This window comes from Salmo trutta, chromosome 8 (assembly GCF_901001165.1).
Source record: "Salmo trutta chromosome 8, fSalTru1.1, whole genome shotgun sequence".
NCBI lineage: Eukaryota > Metazoa > Chordata > Actinopteri > Salmoniformes > Salmonidae > Salmo > Salmo trutta.
The window spans coordinates 24,357,932-24,375,777 of NC_042964.1; positions in this window are offsets into that span (position 1 = coordinate 24,357,932).

The following is a 17,846-nucleotide window of genomic DNA, read 5'->3' on the forward strand; positions in this document are numbered from 1 at the left end:
GTTACTGGGCAGGAGTAGTAACCAGATTAAATCGGGTATGTTTTTTTTTTTATCCGGCCGTGCAAATACTGCCCCCTAGCCCCATGTTTTGAGGCTATAATAGTGTTTGTTTACAAATATTGGCGTCAAACAAGCTTATACTTTGAGTTCTGATGGGGTATGACAGTTGAACTAAGTACATGAGGCATTTCTAAGTTATATTTTTCAAGAATCAATAGGGACATCCTTACGTTTTCATTCCAAAAATGGATGTAGCAACCCCTTTAATGTCAATCCCTGTATTGGCATGTATATGTGTGTATTTTTGTCCCTGTATTTACTGAGCTGCACTAAATCAAATCCCTAACAATTTCATTTGGTACGGTAATGAAGTATCAAATGTTGAATCTTATCACAACTTACCATAGTTGGGTGACTTAGTCATATCCTTGACCCACATTGGCAGGGAAGAACAACATTACAAAACAAATCTACCTCCCGCTACTGCAAGATTCCTTTTCACACAATAGTTTACAATCTAACACACAGCAGAGATGTACAACCAATTGACTGCTTTTGCTATCAGTCTTTGCGACAATTAGCAACCGCGGCAGGTAGCCTAGTGGTTAGGGTGTTGGGCCGGTAGTCAAAATGTCGTTATTTGAATTCCTGAGGTGAAACATCTGTTCATGTGTCATTTAGCAAGGCGGTTAACTACACTGTTCAAAAAAAATAAAGGGAACACTTAAACAACACATCCTAGATCTGAATGAAAGAAATAATCTTATTAAATACTTTTTTCTTTACATAGTTGAATGTGCTGACAACAAACACACAAAAATAATCAATGGAAATCCAATTTATCAACCCATGGAGGTCTGGATTTGGAGTCACACTCAAACTTAAAGTGGAAAACCACACTACAGGCTTATCCAACTTTGATGTAATGTCCTTAAAACAAGTCAAAATGAGGCTCAGTAGTGTGTGTGGCCTCCACGTGCCTGTATGACCTCCCAACAACGACTGGGCATGCTTCTGATGAGGTAGCGGATGGTCTCCTGAGGGATCTCCTCCCAGACCTGGACTAAAGCATCCGCCAACTCCTGGACAGTCTGTGTTGCAACGTGGCGTTGGTGGATGGAGCGAGACATGATGTCCCAGATGTGCTCAATTGGATTCAGGTCTGGGGAACGGGCGGGCCAGTCCATAGCATCATTGCCTTCCTCTTGCAGGAATTGCTGACACACTCCAGCCACATGAGGTCTAGCATTGTCTTGCATTAGCAGGAACCCAGGGCCAACCGCACCAGCATATGGTCTCACAAGGGGTCTGAGGATCTCATCTCGGTACCTAATGGCAGTCAGGCTACCTCTGGCGAGCACATGGAGGGCTGTGCGGCCCCCCAAAGAAATGCCACCCCACACCATGACTGACCCACCTCCAAACCGGTCATGCTGGAGGATGTTGCAGGCAGCAGAACGTTCTCCACGGCGTCTCCAGACTCTGTCACGTCTGTCACGTGCTCAGTGTGAACCTGCTTTCATCTGTGAAGAGCACAGGGCGCCAGTGGCGAATTTGCCAATCTTGGTGTTCTCTGGCAAATGCCAAACGTCCTGTACGGTGTTGGGCTGTAAGCACAACCCCCACCTGTGGACGTCAGGCCCTCATTCCACCCTCATGGAGTCTGTTTCTGACCATTTGAGCAGACACATGCACATTTGTGGCATGCTGGAGGTCATTTTGCAGGGCTCTGGCAGTGCTCCTCCTGCTCCTCCTTGCACAAAGGCAGAGGTAGCGGTCCTGCTGCTGGGTTGTTGCCCTCCTACGGCCTCCTCCACGTCTCCTGATGTACTGGCCTGTCTCCTGGTAGCGCCTCCATGCTCTGGACACTACGCTGACAGACACAGCAAACCTTCTTGCCACAGCTCGCATTGATGTGCCATCCTGGATGAGCTGCACTACCTGAGCCACGTGTGTGGGTTGTAGACTCCGTCTCATGCTACCACTAGAGTGAAAGCACCGCCAGCATTCAAAAGTGACCAAAACATCAGCCAGGAAGCATAGGAACTGAGAAGTGGTCTGTGGTCTGTGGTCACCACCTGCAGAACCACTCCTTTATTGGGGGTGTCTTGCTTATTGCCTATAATTTCCACCTGGTGTCTATTCCATTTGCACAACAGCATGTGAAATGTATTGTCAATCAGTGTTGCTTCCTAAGTGGACAGTTTGATTTCACAGAAGTGTGATTGACTTGGAGTTACATTGTGTTTAAGTGTTCCCTTTATTTTTTTGAGCAGTGTATAATTGCTCCAGGGTTGTTGTCCTTGGTAGCTCAAGGACCAGGGTAGTGTGTTTGATTCCTGGGACCACCCATACAGTCTATGTCATGGAAAACACAAGTGTTTAATGTATTGTAGACTCTGTGTATATTCATTTTAAATCGATGTAGATGTCATCTTGAATCTGCAACATCTAAGTCTGACATTTTCATCAATCACTCTCAATCAAACCATATACCTGTAAAGAAACAGCGCCCTCTTCCTGTGACAGAGAGAAGCACATCGTCTACATACTGTAGGCTAGTTGGTACGTACCTTGCTGCTCAGATTACTTTGACTCAAACTACAAATGTCCCTCTAGTGGTTTTAAATTATAACACACCCTTTTATCCTGTACAACTTCAACTGAACACATAGCAGCATGATATTCTTTGCAAAGGATCACAACTCAAAATAAGCACCCAATATTCTGGTCTGACAGGAAACAAAACAATTAGAATTTTTAAGTGAGAAATCCTTTATTACCAAGTTGGGAAAGATACTTCATTTTTCATAGTCCCAATCATATCTATTGGTCCAACTACATGTAAAAATAAAAACATATCACATTTAATCTACAATATTACAATACAAATAAATAATTTAAAATATATTACTATTTAACTAAATGACTATTCAACTTAAACTAAAAACCTATATATTTCACAGTAGGGGAAAGTTGGGTAAGTTGTGCCACCCCTTGTTTCTAGGAAACCATACACAAAATAAATCATGTGACAAAATAACACATGGGATCAGGTAGTAACTAAAAAAAGTGTTAAACAAATCAAAATATATTTTATATTTGTGATTCTTCAAAGTAGCCACTCTTTGCCTTGATGACAGCTTTGCACACTCTTGGCATTCTCTCAACCAGCTTCACCTGGAATGCTTTTCCAACAGTCTTGAAGGAGTTCCAACATATGCTGAGCACTTGTTGGCTGCTTTTCCTTCAGTCTGCAGTCCAACTCATCCCAAACCATCTCAATTGGATTGAGGTTGGGTGATTGTGGAGGACAGGTCATCTGACGCAGCACTCAATCCCTCTACTTTTTGGTCAAATACCCCTTACACAGCCTGGAGATGTGTTGGGTCATTGTCCTGTTGAAAAACAAATTATAGTCCCACTAAGCACAAACCAGATGGGATGGCGTATCGCTGCACAATGCTGTGGTAGCCATGCTGGTTAAGTGTGCCATGAATTCTAAATAAATCACTGACAGTGTCACCAGCAAAGCACCCCCACACCATCACACCTCCTCCTTAATGCTTCACGGTGGGAACCACACATGCAGAGGATCATCCGTTCACCTACTCTGTGTCTCACAAAGACACGGCGGTTGGAACCAAACATCTCAAATTTGGACTCATCAGACCAAAGGACAGCTTTCCACCAGTTTAATGTCCATTGCTTGTGTTTCTTGGACCAAGCAAGTATCTTCTTCTTATTGGTGTCTTTTAGTAGGGGTTTCTTTGTAGCAATTAGATCATGAAGGCCTGATTTCTCTGAACAGTTGATGTTGAGATGTGTCTGTTACTTGAACTCTGTGAAGCATTTATTTAGGATGAAATCTGAGGTGCAGTTAACTCTAATTAACTTATCCTCTGCAGCAGAGGTAACTCTGGGTCTTCCTTTCCTCTGGCGGTCCTCATGAAAGCCAGTTTCATCATAGCGCTTGATGGTTTTTGCGACTGCACTTGAAGAAATGTTAAAGGTTCTTGACATTTTCATGATTGACTGACCTTCATGTCTTAAAGTAATGATGGACTTTTGTTTCTCTTTGCTTATTTAAGCTGTTCTTGCCATAATAGGGACTTGGTCTTTTACCAAATAGGGCTATCTGCTGTATACCACATTTGTCACAACACAACTGATTGTCTCGTACGCATTAAGAAGGAAAGAAATTCTACAAATGTACTTTTAACAAGGCACACCTGTTAATTGAGTGGTCCCCATTCCCCCGCTAATTAGTGAACCCTCACTCATAAAAGGATTGATCGCTGACCTCAGCAGCGATATCAACCCTAACTCTGCCATTTGCGGAAAAACAGCAAATATTGCGACAAACGCCCTCCAAATTAAACCATTGGGCACAGGACTTGTATAGGTTCTCTCCTGTTTAGTCCTGATGTATCACCATCAGAGATTGGCATTGGTCTAGTACCACAGTGCACAGCAGAAGCACATGCAAGAAACTGCTGATATAAAGGGACAGTTGGAGAGAACCAGGAAACTAATGACAAAAGCGGAAGAGGAAAACATTCTGCTAGCCGAGGAACTGCGTCTGAAAACGGAACAATTAAAAGTAATGGCAAAAACTTATGACGATGAACGAGCACAAACTCTTCAACAAAATCATTTTCTACAGGAACAACTCAATTTAACCAAAACTAAATACGACACGGCCCTCGCCAAACTAAATAAATCTGACCAGTTATCTACAAACAGGAGCGCGCAACTTGATAACATGCATGAAGATTTGATGAACGTTACTCAAAGCAATAATGTTCTAGTACAAATGCTGCAGACCAAAGATGATCAGTTAATGAACACAATGACCAAGTTGGATGGCAAATCAGCAGAACTCATTGAAGTCGCTGACCGAATGATGAGAGAAATCAGGTGATGGAGACTCATCACTGAGTTTCTCCCTCTGCACTCAAGACTACCTCCAAACCATGACAGATAAGTATGAGGCCAAACGGAGAAAGTGTGACACTCATGTGTCTAAAATAAGTACTCTAAGCGCCCAAGTGGACTCTGCTATGCAGCAGAATACCACTCTTAGGTACCATCTGGAGGAATTCTAGAACAGTCACGCACTACAGCGTGACTACCCAACCTAGCTCGCAACCGGAACTCGGTGCACAAAGGAGTGAAGATGACAGAAGGTTTCAGACTTTGCCTCTTGACCATTTGGCACAGAGTAATTTGGTGCCTCCTCGCCTACAAAGACAAAGCCTGGCTTCTTCTCTTGGCCTTTCGGCCCCAATTTCCCCACAGGATGAAACCAACCCTCTCCGCGCACTTCGCACCGAATGCCTTGACAAAATCGTCAAAAACGTCCACATCTTTGACCCCGTTCCAGGGAAGCCAAACGACAATGAGATGTACTTTGCAGACATAGAGGACGCCTTGGATGGCTACCCGAACGCTACAGCTTCTGACAGGCTTTACCTGTTGAAACGAAAGTCGAAATGACACGTGAGAAGGTTCATTAGTTTACAACAGCAAAACGTGCAAAATGACTACACTAAACTTTCCATGGCTTTGAAAATAGAATTCAGTGGTTCTGCGACTCACAAACACGACAGCTCGCTGGATAACGCTGTCAAACAAGCTTGGAATGAACACCCACAAGCTTACTATCATAGGCTTCGTTCAGCTTACTTTGGCCTACTCACTGAAACTAGAATGGAAGAGCTATTACCATTCAAACAAATGTTTCTGTCGAACATGTATCACCACTTCATGAACTACTTGGGCCCTACAGCCCACGTTGGTTTGCCAATCTCAGAACTCAGAGAACTTGCGAGAACAGCTTTTGAGGCATCAAAGGTGTGCAACGCTAAGAGTCCTGACATCTCGGGTTTGAAGATTGAACAGGAGCACTCACTCCAGTTAGAGGGTGCGTTATCAAGTATTGGAGTGTTGAGAGATGATGCACAACAACGGTTTCTACCACGAAACCACGATACCAATACCTACCGCGGTCAAAATACCTGTAAAGTACGTAGCCAGCGAAACGACTACCGCTACTATCAACCTGATCGCTACATTCCTGCACCTAACCCACACAAAAGTGTCAAGGCACAAGGGTAACAAAAGGTCCAATGACGATCGAAACAGACCATTACTCTCTAGAAGCTTTGCTAAGAGAAGTACAAATGCGAGGAAAATTTGAGAAAGGGGAAAAAGATCAGTGTACTATGACTAGACGTGGAATTGCCGGACAACATGTCCGTCAGAATTAACACCATTAGCAAGGACGGAAACAATCCAATTACTTCTGCTCTTACTCGAGACCCTATCCAGGGCCCGCTTGATCAAGAAACAAGTCCACAGGCCTTGTCTATAGACTCTGATACAAATGTTCAAAGCAAAAGGTCAAAAACATCACAATAGCCAAGTCCACTCAAACCCCGATTAGTCGATCTGTCTTCACCATGAACACAAAAGACACATCACGTCGTTGCAAACAACCACTCCACTTTGTGGGAAATATGTCCACAAAACGCAACTCAAAAAGCCCATATCTGGAAACATGTCTGGAGGACTGCTTAGTCTCTGGTGCGCTAATTGATTCAGACTCGACAATATCTCTCATCTCTCAAATGTTGTTCAATGATCTCAAAAGGGCTTTGAACCCAGCGACACTACCTTTCGAGGTTTCACTCAGACTACCTCGCCTCTCACATTGAGACTCATGCTGAAACTACACTTCCAGGATGTATCGCTTGTTCACCCTGTGTATGTTACCAGCCTTAACTGTACCCCCTACTGCTCAGAACAGACTTGATGGATAGTTTGATCCAACTAATAGATTGGAAAACCAACCAAGTAGGGTCACAGGTAATCATGCCATCTCCACTGACCATACTGTCTTCTCCTAATGCTAGCTGCAACACAGACATCCACGAGGGGTATCTGTCGACATAACCCCTTGGGGAAAATACGTTTCGAAACCTCTTGGTGCAGAATCTGACCCAAGGAGATATTACGATATCTCGTCACATTCAATCAGCAAACCTGATTGACCATTATTTTCATGATTTCGAGACAGAAGTCTCTGTGAATGAGCAACTTCCTTTCTCCTTGAAGTCATGCGATACTGTAGCTGAGATTAACTTCTCTTGCCCGTCGGACACTTCTGCAAGCACTGCGTCCATTTCAGGAATAAAAGCATCAATAAGCAGAGTGGACTCTGCTTCCGTTGATACATTTTCCACTTTGAAGAGGACTGAAACCCCTTACAATGACACTACCGGTGTCAGTCCCGCAACTAACCAGATGACTCCCACTGGTGAGAGATCCTCGTCCCAGTTCGCAGGTACTGGAACGGTTGCCACATGTGGATGCTGTGGTGACTGGCAGGCCACAACAGCCACTGAGAATTTTGAAGCATAAAAACCTGGAGATTTGGTTGAAAGGATACAGCCAATCTAATAACAACACGGCTGCTGACAACTCGTACAAAGGGTCCGACCTTTTCGTTTGTGCCTCGGACACACGCTGGTGGGGGGGTCCCGAGACACAAAGGGGGAATAGCCCAGACCCATAATGAGTCTCCTCGAGGCCGTTGGGGTGGGGGTTGAGACTACGTGCAACACTGTATGAAGCCGCCCGAGCAGGAAACAAATCTAGTTGTAAACTTCCCCACGAGAACAGTGAGGAGCGGATAAGCCCCTCGACGGGGATAACCTTAGAATTCATCTGAGATATCACTGAGGTGTACGACACTAATTGTAAAAGAAGTCCAGTGGACTTTCCACCTCCAAAAGCAAATGGTAACATTAATCATTTCTTGCCATGTGTAGTCTCAACTACAATGCAACTAGTAAAATGCTCTAATCATGTTTTCCAGTAGGATAACATTTTGGAAGGAATTGGTAGGGTAGCTGGTCCCCTTGGGTACTAGTACCAATGCCAGAAACAGTCAGTCCAGCCACAATCAGTAAGAAGGTTAGAGACCTAACAATTTGAATTGCCATTGATAACAGTGACACAGGAGTAGTCACTCAGATTGCAACACGGGGAAGGGAATCTTCTGACCATGGTTAACACACATGCCACTAATACAGTGGTTCTTCTTTAAAAGTTCCAGCATACTGCAGCACAGCTTACGGGGTGCCGCAGAATTCTATGGCACCTTATTTAAGTGTCAGCCATTGTTGTCAGAATTACGCAATTTACCACAATCTGCCACCATCTACCACAAACGGTCACGGCATAAGCTCAACTTTTAAGGAAGAACCACTGTAAACAGAACCCTCCATTCAGGAGGAAAGTTATTAGAAGTCATGAACCATGATCACACCACTACCATGATCACACCGCGTACGACTGGTTCAGTGCTTATAGAGTACTTCCGTCGCGAGGTTAGCTCCTCCGTGGATAACATAGCTATGAAATAGACTCCTTCATACCTATCGCCACTACAATGGTGTAAGACACATTGACTTGAAGTAAAACCACTACAGGTCCCCTTTGCATATGGTTTGAGGTCGGCACCGATTCTTACTGACCTCCAGTCATTGACATGGAAATTATCTGATGAAGTCACACTCATTCTGAACAGGTTGCAGCCTACCAGGATACTTGGTTTTCTTTTCCTTGGCATGTGCGCTTGTGTAAGCATAAACGCACATGTACAATGGAATATTTAATGAGGACTTATGCTAGGATCACTTAAGGGTCCAAGTGAATTACCAGCCTTGGTAAACATGGAAATTTACACTGAGGCCTTTTACTCTACAGCCACATTAATCACCAGTTTCTCCCCAGAGGTCCATAAGTCATCCCTGTAGACAGTCCAGAGCTAGTGCCTTAGAGCTGTAGACTTATTATGTAGTTATTCACTTAGGATAGTGCCCTAAGCAACACACCGCTAAGTAAGAATGCCCTAGATATTACATTAGATACAATGCCATGATAAAGTAACTTAGCCAAGACCGTAGAATACAGTTCAATTCGATGATTAAGTGTGGTATTGAGTTGTTCCTGTTCAATTAGATAATTAGGTGTGGTAACTATATTTTGTATATCTTTTGTTTGTGTTTTTGTTCATTTTTGTTCCATTTCCTTTGACACTTAGGAAGTGATAGAGTCACCAACAAGTTCCCCATACAGCCAACAGTTAGTGCCATAACGCCATTCATTTGGGGAAGAAATGTAATGATTTATTTCATAAGTGGTGTGCGTTGTTAACATCTGCCTGAGTTACTGCCTAGATCTACCAACCTGGACAACCGGATGATGGGTCCGGAACAGCGATCCACAACCAAGACATCCCCTGGCCATTCTCGTGGTGGTCTGCAGCTTGCAGAAATCCTACCAGGGTAAACCACCAGAGGGGGACAGCAACGATGATCCACAACCAGGACATCCCGTGATTGTTTTTATGATGGGATGCAACATGCAGAATCATCAAATTAGCTTAGAAAATGTCTGACAATAGCCAGACCCCCTCTCACGCACAGAAGAAGGGGGGGGGGGTTGACACCTTAACAATCTGCCATAAATTAGGCTTCTGCTCTTCAGTATCAACCAAAGGAATGCCTTTGTTTCAAGAAGACTGTTGCCCACCCAAAAACTGTGGATAATGGAACAATAATTCCAACATAAAGAATTTGGGAAATGGTCAGTGGGGAGATGTAGAATAATCATGTCATATTATTTATCATTTTGTGATGTCATTAAAAAATGTATAATGAAAATACTGTAACTCAAAAGTAAACTAAATGTTTATGTCAAGTTTCCATCCAATACATTGTCTATGTAATATGAAGAATGATGAAACTATTTTTGTATTTTTTATTTTATTTTCTAATGATATAATGGTTTTTCATGCCCTTTGCACATTAACTAAGCCTGTCCCGAATGAGGTCAGAAGAGCGTGTCAGTGTGGTGGAACCACCCTTTTCCGGTGCTTAAAAGGACTCATTAAGAATTAACATATTCAGACCAGAAAGTGTGGGGCGGTGGCTACATGGCTGAAAATGGTGAGTCCAAAACATTGCTGGATTGCTGCTGGCCTGTAAAGTGGTCGGGAGCTGAACCCTGAATAATTCCTTTATGCCAGAAGACGGGAAACCGTTGTCCACATGTTGAAATGGTTGGAAACTCTGAACTCTCAATCTCTACATGAGGTGAAGAAGAAACTTTCCAGACCAGAAACAACGCCAGTCTGCAGCTGCATGTTAAAAGTGATTTGGAACTTTGACTATTTACCCGAGGAAGAAAAGAGGCGAGAAGCTCACCTCAGACAGTCACTTGTACAGCTAAGTAGCTGCTGTGAGGAAACAATCATTGGAGACAGGACAACTAAGAAGAAGGACATTGTGACCTCTAGTGGACAACCAGAGCCTTACACCCATTGAGCCATTCCCCATAGAAGGATTGATTGGTTTCAACAGAGAGCCGATGAACAAAGACATCTACACGTAAATACAATGCGTTTCTTACACAAACGGGCGGCAGCTCATGTGCAAGATATATGGTTACTGTGAGCGTAGTTTCCAAATATATGATAAATGTCCCTTTTTCCCTATCTCTCTATTTTTCCCACCCCCTTCTCCATCTCTGCGTAATAAGCCATCATATCTTCTCAGTCCACTAGGGACTTTTGTCTCATGTTTAGTTAGTTATTAAATACATAATTCAATCAATTTGTGCAGAACTGAATAATCAGAAAAGAATGGGGTTCTTGCAGATTCAAGAGGTCTGCTATGTTCAGAATGAGACTGATATGAGGTAATGACTAATAAATGACTGTTATCGATATATCTTATGTATATATCATCTAGTGTTTAATTCAGGAGATGGTAACTCGTTAAACAACTTCTTCCGTGGTGCCCCAAATCCTAATGAGTTAATTGTTACATGATTAATTTAATCGAGCAACAGTTAAACATAGTTAGTTGATTCAATAAATAACAGTCATCACATTAATGAAAGTCATGTCACGACAGAACCAAGTACAAGAGAGTCCGGCCCTAGCCAAGACAAACAGTAGCTGCCAGCCAGACATGTGTAACCTTCTGATGGAATTAGGAGCCACGGAAGCCAGACTGACAGCTGCGGAGCGTCAGGTGGAAGAACTGAGGAACATGGAAGCTACCGTTGCTCTCCTACACAGAGAGACTGAATGTAATCTAAGGCAAACTGAAAATCAATAAAAAAGTGTTAATGTATTCAAATGCTCAGAATGAGAAACAACAGACTAACAACTAAGAGGGTTAGTCCACATCATGTCCAAATCATCAGAAAGTATCTAAAATGGACTGTGAAGCTCAACAAAGTCACTTATAGATGTTTTGAACATGATGCGAGTAAAATGCTAAAATCGGTCCCATGACTAGTATGGGATTTGTGCCACAAATGCTAAAAATGTGCATGTGGAAACCGTGCCAGGGAAACTAAACCAAAGCATCGATTGCTGTCATACCTTGTCCATAGACTGCTTACAGCGTAAGGAAACCAATATGCATTTTGTCATTTGGGTGAACTATCCCTTTAAGTGGAAAACAATATTATGTTACCCTTTCAACATTTTATTGCGTTATCTGCCAAGTTATTACATTAACCGGCTTTATTACATAAAAAATCTAAAAGTTATAACATTTCGAAAAGTTATTACATTAGCCAGTGTTATTACATTAACCATTGTTACAGGGCGGATAAGAGCGACTCGTCTTGGAAGTAGTGGGGATAACAGCTGTCACAGTGAGGGAGGGTATCATATGAAAGCAGACTGCAGCAGTTATCCCAGGTAGCGCTCCAAATGTGCACTATATTTGACCGGGACCCATAGAGCTCTAGTCAGAAGTGGTGCACTATATAGGTAGTAGGGTGCCATTTGGGATGCACAGGGCCAGAAATCTCTTTTATCTTCTGAGCTTTGGGGAAGTCATCTCGTTTCTGCTGTCCCTAAAATACAGCATGTTCTAGTTAGACAAGATTAAAGTGAGGTTTTGATTGAAATGGGGAATGGGAAAGGGGGTCGGTCAGTCTTGGTCGTTCACAGTCACAGTATAAGTAACTGAATATTGTCCCATATTTTGTCTCTAATGACACCATATGTGATAGATACAGATTTATGCTTTTATCAGTGGAGTGGGATATAGCAGTAGCCTAGTTACCAACCCTGATCCTGGTCAAGGCAGTGCAGGCTTTTAGTCCATGCCAGCATTAATAGAACAAGTCGAGTGTGTTCTATCACAATCTGTCTGGAACTAAACAATCACCCTTTAGTCCTGGGCAAGAGTTGGTGACCACTGGACTATGAAGTGATCAAACAGATTAAATGAGTACCCTATCCACCCATAGCCTCCACCAGTGTGGCTGTTAATCTAGAGATGTAGGATCTTAATTTGATCACCCTGTTGCAGGAGAACTTTCCTGCAATGCAGGAAATATAAAACGTGCAGTGTATTTGAAGTTTGTAATTTCCACTTCGATGTTACCTCTCTCTATAAACCCCTACATAAATGTCCATTAATTATAATCCACATAATAATATGTTGTGTTTCTGCAGGATTATTTTCCTGCTGTAGTAAACGGTCTAAAATTGAAATCCTATATCTGTAGGCTACCCAATAGGCTGTCAGAGTCAATTGGGATGAGCAGTTAGGCCTATCTAACCGAAGTAGTACAGAGTGAACCTTTGTAACCAAAGTGCTGCTCAGATCATCAAACCAATATGTGCGTGTTTGTGATTGTGTGTGTGTGTGTGTGTGTGTTTGTGTGTGTGTGTGTTGTGTGTGTGTGTGTGTGTGTGTGTGTGTGTGTGTGTGTGTGTGTGTGTGTGTGTGTGTGTGTGTGTGTGTGTGTGTGTGTGTGTGTGTGTGTGTGTGTGTGTGTGTGTGTGTGTGTGTGTGTGTGTGTGTGGCACTGTGGCACTGTGGCACCGCCATATGATGCCACCTTTCCAACAAGTCAGTTTGTCATGGCTGAGCAGCCACACAAGCCTAAGATCACCATCCGTTGGCTGGAGGGGTGTAAAGCTCGCCGCCATTGGACTTTGGAACAGTGGAAACACGTTCTCTGGAGTGATGAATCACGCTTCACCATCTGCCAGTCCGACGGACAAATCTGGGTTTGGCGGATGCCAGGAAAAAGCTACCTGTCCCAATGTATAGTGCCAACTGTAAAGTTTGGTGTAGGCGGAATAATGTTCTGGGGTTGTTTTTCAAGGTTCGGGCTAGCTCCTTAGTTCCAGTTAAGTGAAATCTTAATGCTTCCTCTTCACCCCATGAAGTGTTTTATTTTAAATTCAGCAAATTCCATTTCCTCACTTTAAAATAACTCCCCTCCCATTGAATAAATCCAAATGAATAAATTATGACACCAACCTACGTGGGGGACTGTTTGGGGGAACTGTATATGCATATGTAAGATCTTAATTTGAGCCAGTTTGCTACGGCAGGAAAATAATCCTGCAGCAACACAAAATGTTTATTATTATGTGGATTATTGGACATTTTTTTGTGGGGGTTGATACATTTTTGTAAGGGAAAATCAAGTTTGAAATTTCAAAGTGGAAATTACAAAATTCAGAAGCTTTTTTAAACCTAAAAAACAATGCAAGTTTAACATTTCATGCATTGTAGGAAAGTTATCCTGCAACATGGTGATCAAATTTAGATCCTACATCTGTAGAATCTTCATGCAGCAGTGGCTCAAGGTCATCACTAGTTACCACAGCCACAAATGGTTAAACCCTGCCTATTTCTAAAATGTATCTTCTTAAAATCTGATTTCAATCCTAACCCTAATCTTAACCCTAACCCAAATTAGTGACTAAAATATTCATCAAACACCTATTTTTCAGTCTCAATTGATGAGACTATAAGTAAACAAAAATGATTTTTCATTTCAGTTGACTAAAACGACATGAGACAAAATTATCTCTCTGACTAAAATCTGACTACTAAGTGGACTGGACAAGAGATTTTGGAGCGATTTAGAGCTTTTCAGTGATAAGCACAATTAATATCTGTTCAGCAGTGGGAAGGACACGCCAGCACACACAGCCAGCCTACATAAGCTGGTGAGCTGCTGGGGAGCAAACAAGGAGTGTGGGCAGGCAGGCAGACAGGCTCCGCTCCTGCTCAGGCTCCACCTCCGATTATACAAATCGCGCAGGCGACTCTCTTGCTTCCCTTGTAGCTAACCAGTCATCACCAGCCAGTTAAGAGTCACAAGCTGCTTTACAACATTTTAAACAATACAGCATTGAGTTTAATAGTAAAACAACAGCTTAACTAAGTTTTTCTCTCCCTTGAGCATAGAAAAGCAGGCTGTCTTTGAATTTGTAGTCTCGCTCAACCCTCCCACTGTCACCACTGCATTTCATAGCCAGGTTCTGTAGCCAACGTAGTCTCCATCTTTTTTTCCTCAGAGAAAACAGCTAGATTATAGCCCTTATCATTCAAACGATATTGACCCATAATACCATCACTACATTTTTTTCTTTCTATCATACATTCATGGGCCGTTCTAAAAGTAGGCTACTTGCGGACCTGGCCTTTAACTGTTTGTTTAGGCTACACCTTGTTCAGTCATGTCACCGCCCTGGTCAAATGTAGTGTACTATATAGGGAATAGGGTGCCAGTTGGGACACAGCCTGATATGATGTTGTGACACATTTATCTTCCCTGAGATATCCTGTTTCTTCTTCTTCAGCTGTCACCACTGACCTCTGACCCCGAACCTTGACCCTGTTGAGGTCAATCTTAAACTCGAGGAGCAACGCACTGAAAATATAATCCTGTCCAAATTAAAACTGTGAACCTCTCAATCTCCCCCCCTCTCTCTCTTTCTCTCTTTTCATCTCTCCCCTCTATCATTCTCTCCATCACATCCATTACTTCTTGACAATATATACTTCTTTTTGTCATTCCATACGACCTAGTCGTTCACACGTAACGTATGTTATTTACAAAGGGAATCTCGTTATCAATGTGTTTCTTACCATGTCTGTAACATATTTGCTTTTACATTCTCGACAGGACTCTCTGGCCTGAAAGGAGAGGCTTCAGTGCCCTAATGTGTGTCATTGAAGTTATTTTGGATACACAGTAGGGAGGGTGTGTGGGCTAAATATAAACGCGGGTGGTGGTGAGAGAGAGTGAGAGTGAGAGTGAGAGAGAGAGAGAGAGAGTAGTAGTGAGGAGGAAAAGAAGAAAGGGTTAGCTATTTAATTATAACTGTGCTTATCATAACAGGCAGTCTATAAGACTCCCGGATAAGATAGGCTTCAGGATTAAAACGCCCTTATCTCTCCATTACAGCAGCAATTCACCACTATCTGCTGTAGCTGTGCAGATAGAGAGACGTTGAGACAGTCACGACTGAGTGACAATGACACAAATCCCAACTAGGCTACATCATTGTGCACTATCGTAGGCTCAGGCTGCAGAGAAAGCATTATGTTTATCCTAATTGTAATACAAAGTTGTTGTGTCACAAATATTTGATCACAACTACTACATCAGTATCATATTATCTGTTCGTGCTGCAGATAAAACGATCTTGTTTTCCTAATCCGGAGTTGTTGTGTTGTTAGTTGACATCGTTTTTGTTTGGGCAATAAGAGATACACTTGGACATCATCAAGTTGTCCAAGTGGGGCGGCAGGTAGCATAGTGGTTAGAGCGTTGGGCCAGTAACCAAAGATCACTAGATTGAATACCTTAGCTGACAAGGTAAAAATCTGTCGTTCTACTTCTGAACAATGCAGTTAACCCACTGTTCCTAGGCTGTCATTGTAAATAAGAATTTGTTCTTAACTGACTTGCCTGGTTAAATAAAAAAAGATGACCTTGTCCAAGTGTAATAGTTATTGCACTCTACAACCAGTAGGGGGTACTATTGTATATGGCTGTTGCACCAACGCTCTGAATCAACGCTTCCATAATCAACATCCACATCTTCAGCCCCTGTGGAAAAGTGGGTGCTTTGCCTTGCTCAGGGGCAGAACAACAGATTTTTACCTTGTCAGCTCGGGGATTCAATCCAGCAACCTTTTGGTTACTGGCCCAACGCACTAACCACTAGTTTACAATAGGGTGTGTATGTGTATGTGGACACACCTTCAAATCAGTGGATTCTGCTATTGCAGCCACACCTGTTCCTGACAGGTGTATAAAATTGCGCACACAGCCATGCAATCTCCAAAGCCTAACATTGGCAGTAGAATGACCTTACTGAAGACCTCAGTGACTTTTAACGTGGCACCGTCATAGGATGCCATTTTTCCAACAAGTCAGTTCATCAAATTTCTGCCCTGCTAAAGCTGCCCTGGTCAACTGTAAGTGTTTGTTATTGTGAAGTGGAAATGTCTAGGAGCAACAACAGCTCAGCCATGAACTGGTAGGCCACACAAGCTCACAGAATGAAACCGCTGAGTGCTAAAGCGCGTAGCACGCAAAAATCATCTGTCCTCTCTAGAAGCAACATCAGCACAATAACTGTTTGTTGGGAAGTTCATGAAGGCTGAACAGCCGCACACAAGCCTAAGATCATCATGTGCAAGGCCAAACGTCGGCTGGAGGGGTGCTGATTTTGTGCTTGATTCTGTGCTTCCAACTTTGTGGCAACTGTTTGGGAAGGCCCTTTCCTGTTTCAGCATGACAATGCCCCCGTGCCAGTGGCGTGTATTCATGGCTGCCAAGGGAAGCAAGGCCCCCCCAAAAAAAAAAAACATAAAACAATTTAGATTTTGTCTCTCTGTTTCATCATTTTCCTTCAATTCGCAAGAGGCTGAATGTATCTCAGAGGAGAAAGCATCTGAGCGAGCAAAACAGCGCCCATCTGTCTCTCTACATGTAGGCCATCTATCCGTGGCTGTCTGGTCCAAACGAGTATGACATTGTTGCCGCACATAACATTGAAGGCAAGGGAAGCCAGCGAGCATTTGGCCTCCCTTGATAAAAAAGTATAACAATTAGCCAATCAGCATTGAGCTGAACTGAGCGAGCTCAACTGTGAATGGTCCTGGTGCACCAAAAAAAGTCTCAAGGGAAGCCAGCTTTGATTCTAGCATCACTCCTATCAAATTCCATTCAGAGCATTCATCACTGACAGAAAAACTTGAATTGTTGCATCTGGTTGTATTGTTGTCATCCGGTGGCTAGCTAGCTACCTAGCTAAAATGGGCCCTTTCCTAAATTAGCCATGGATGGAGATAGAGATATGGCCTTTTTGTTTTACTTAATTCTCCGTACTGACCAATGATTATAACGGCAATTCTGATCCAACCATTAATTCATACATTGTTGTGCCCCTGGCCTGAGAGGATGGAAGTTCAATATGTAGCTAGATGTTAGAAGGCTAATGTTAACTAGCTAACTTTGCCCATGAATGGAAATTAGGCTAGCGAGCAAGCACTTTAGCCAGATAGCCTAGGACAACAAAAAATAAAAGTGTGTACTGTATGAAAGTTTCGTCAACATGAAAGAGAGGAGGATGGCATTGTTGTTTCTCTACAAGTAGAGAAACGTTTTTCTACTTGCATGAGCGTGCACACACACACACACACTGACAGGCACACACAGAAATCAGAACCATGGACAGCCACATCATATTTAGCTTACGTTGATTGGACTAAATCGTTTTTGGTATCTTTTAGTTGTCACTGCATTAGACTAAGCAGAGATGATTTTGCATTTATTATGGATCCCCATTAGTTGCTGCCAAGGCAGCAGCTACTCTTCCAGCAAAATGAAGGCAGTTATACAATTTAAAAAAACATTACAACACATTCACAACAGATTTCAAAGCACATTTACAACAGATTTCACAATACACCAAGTGTGTGCCCTCA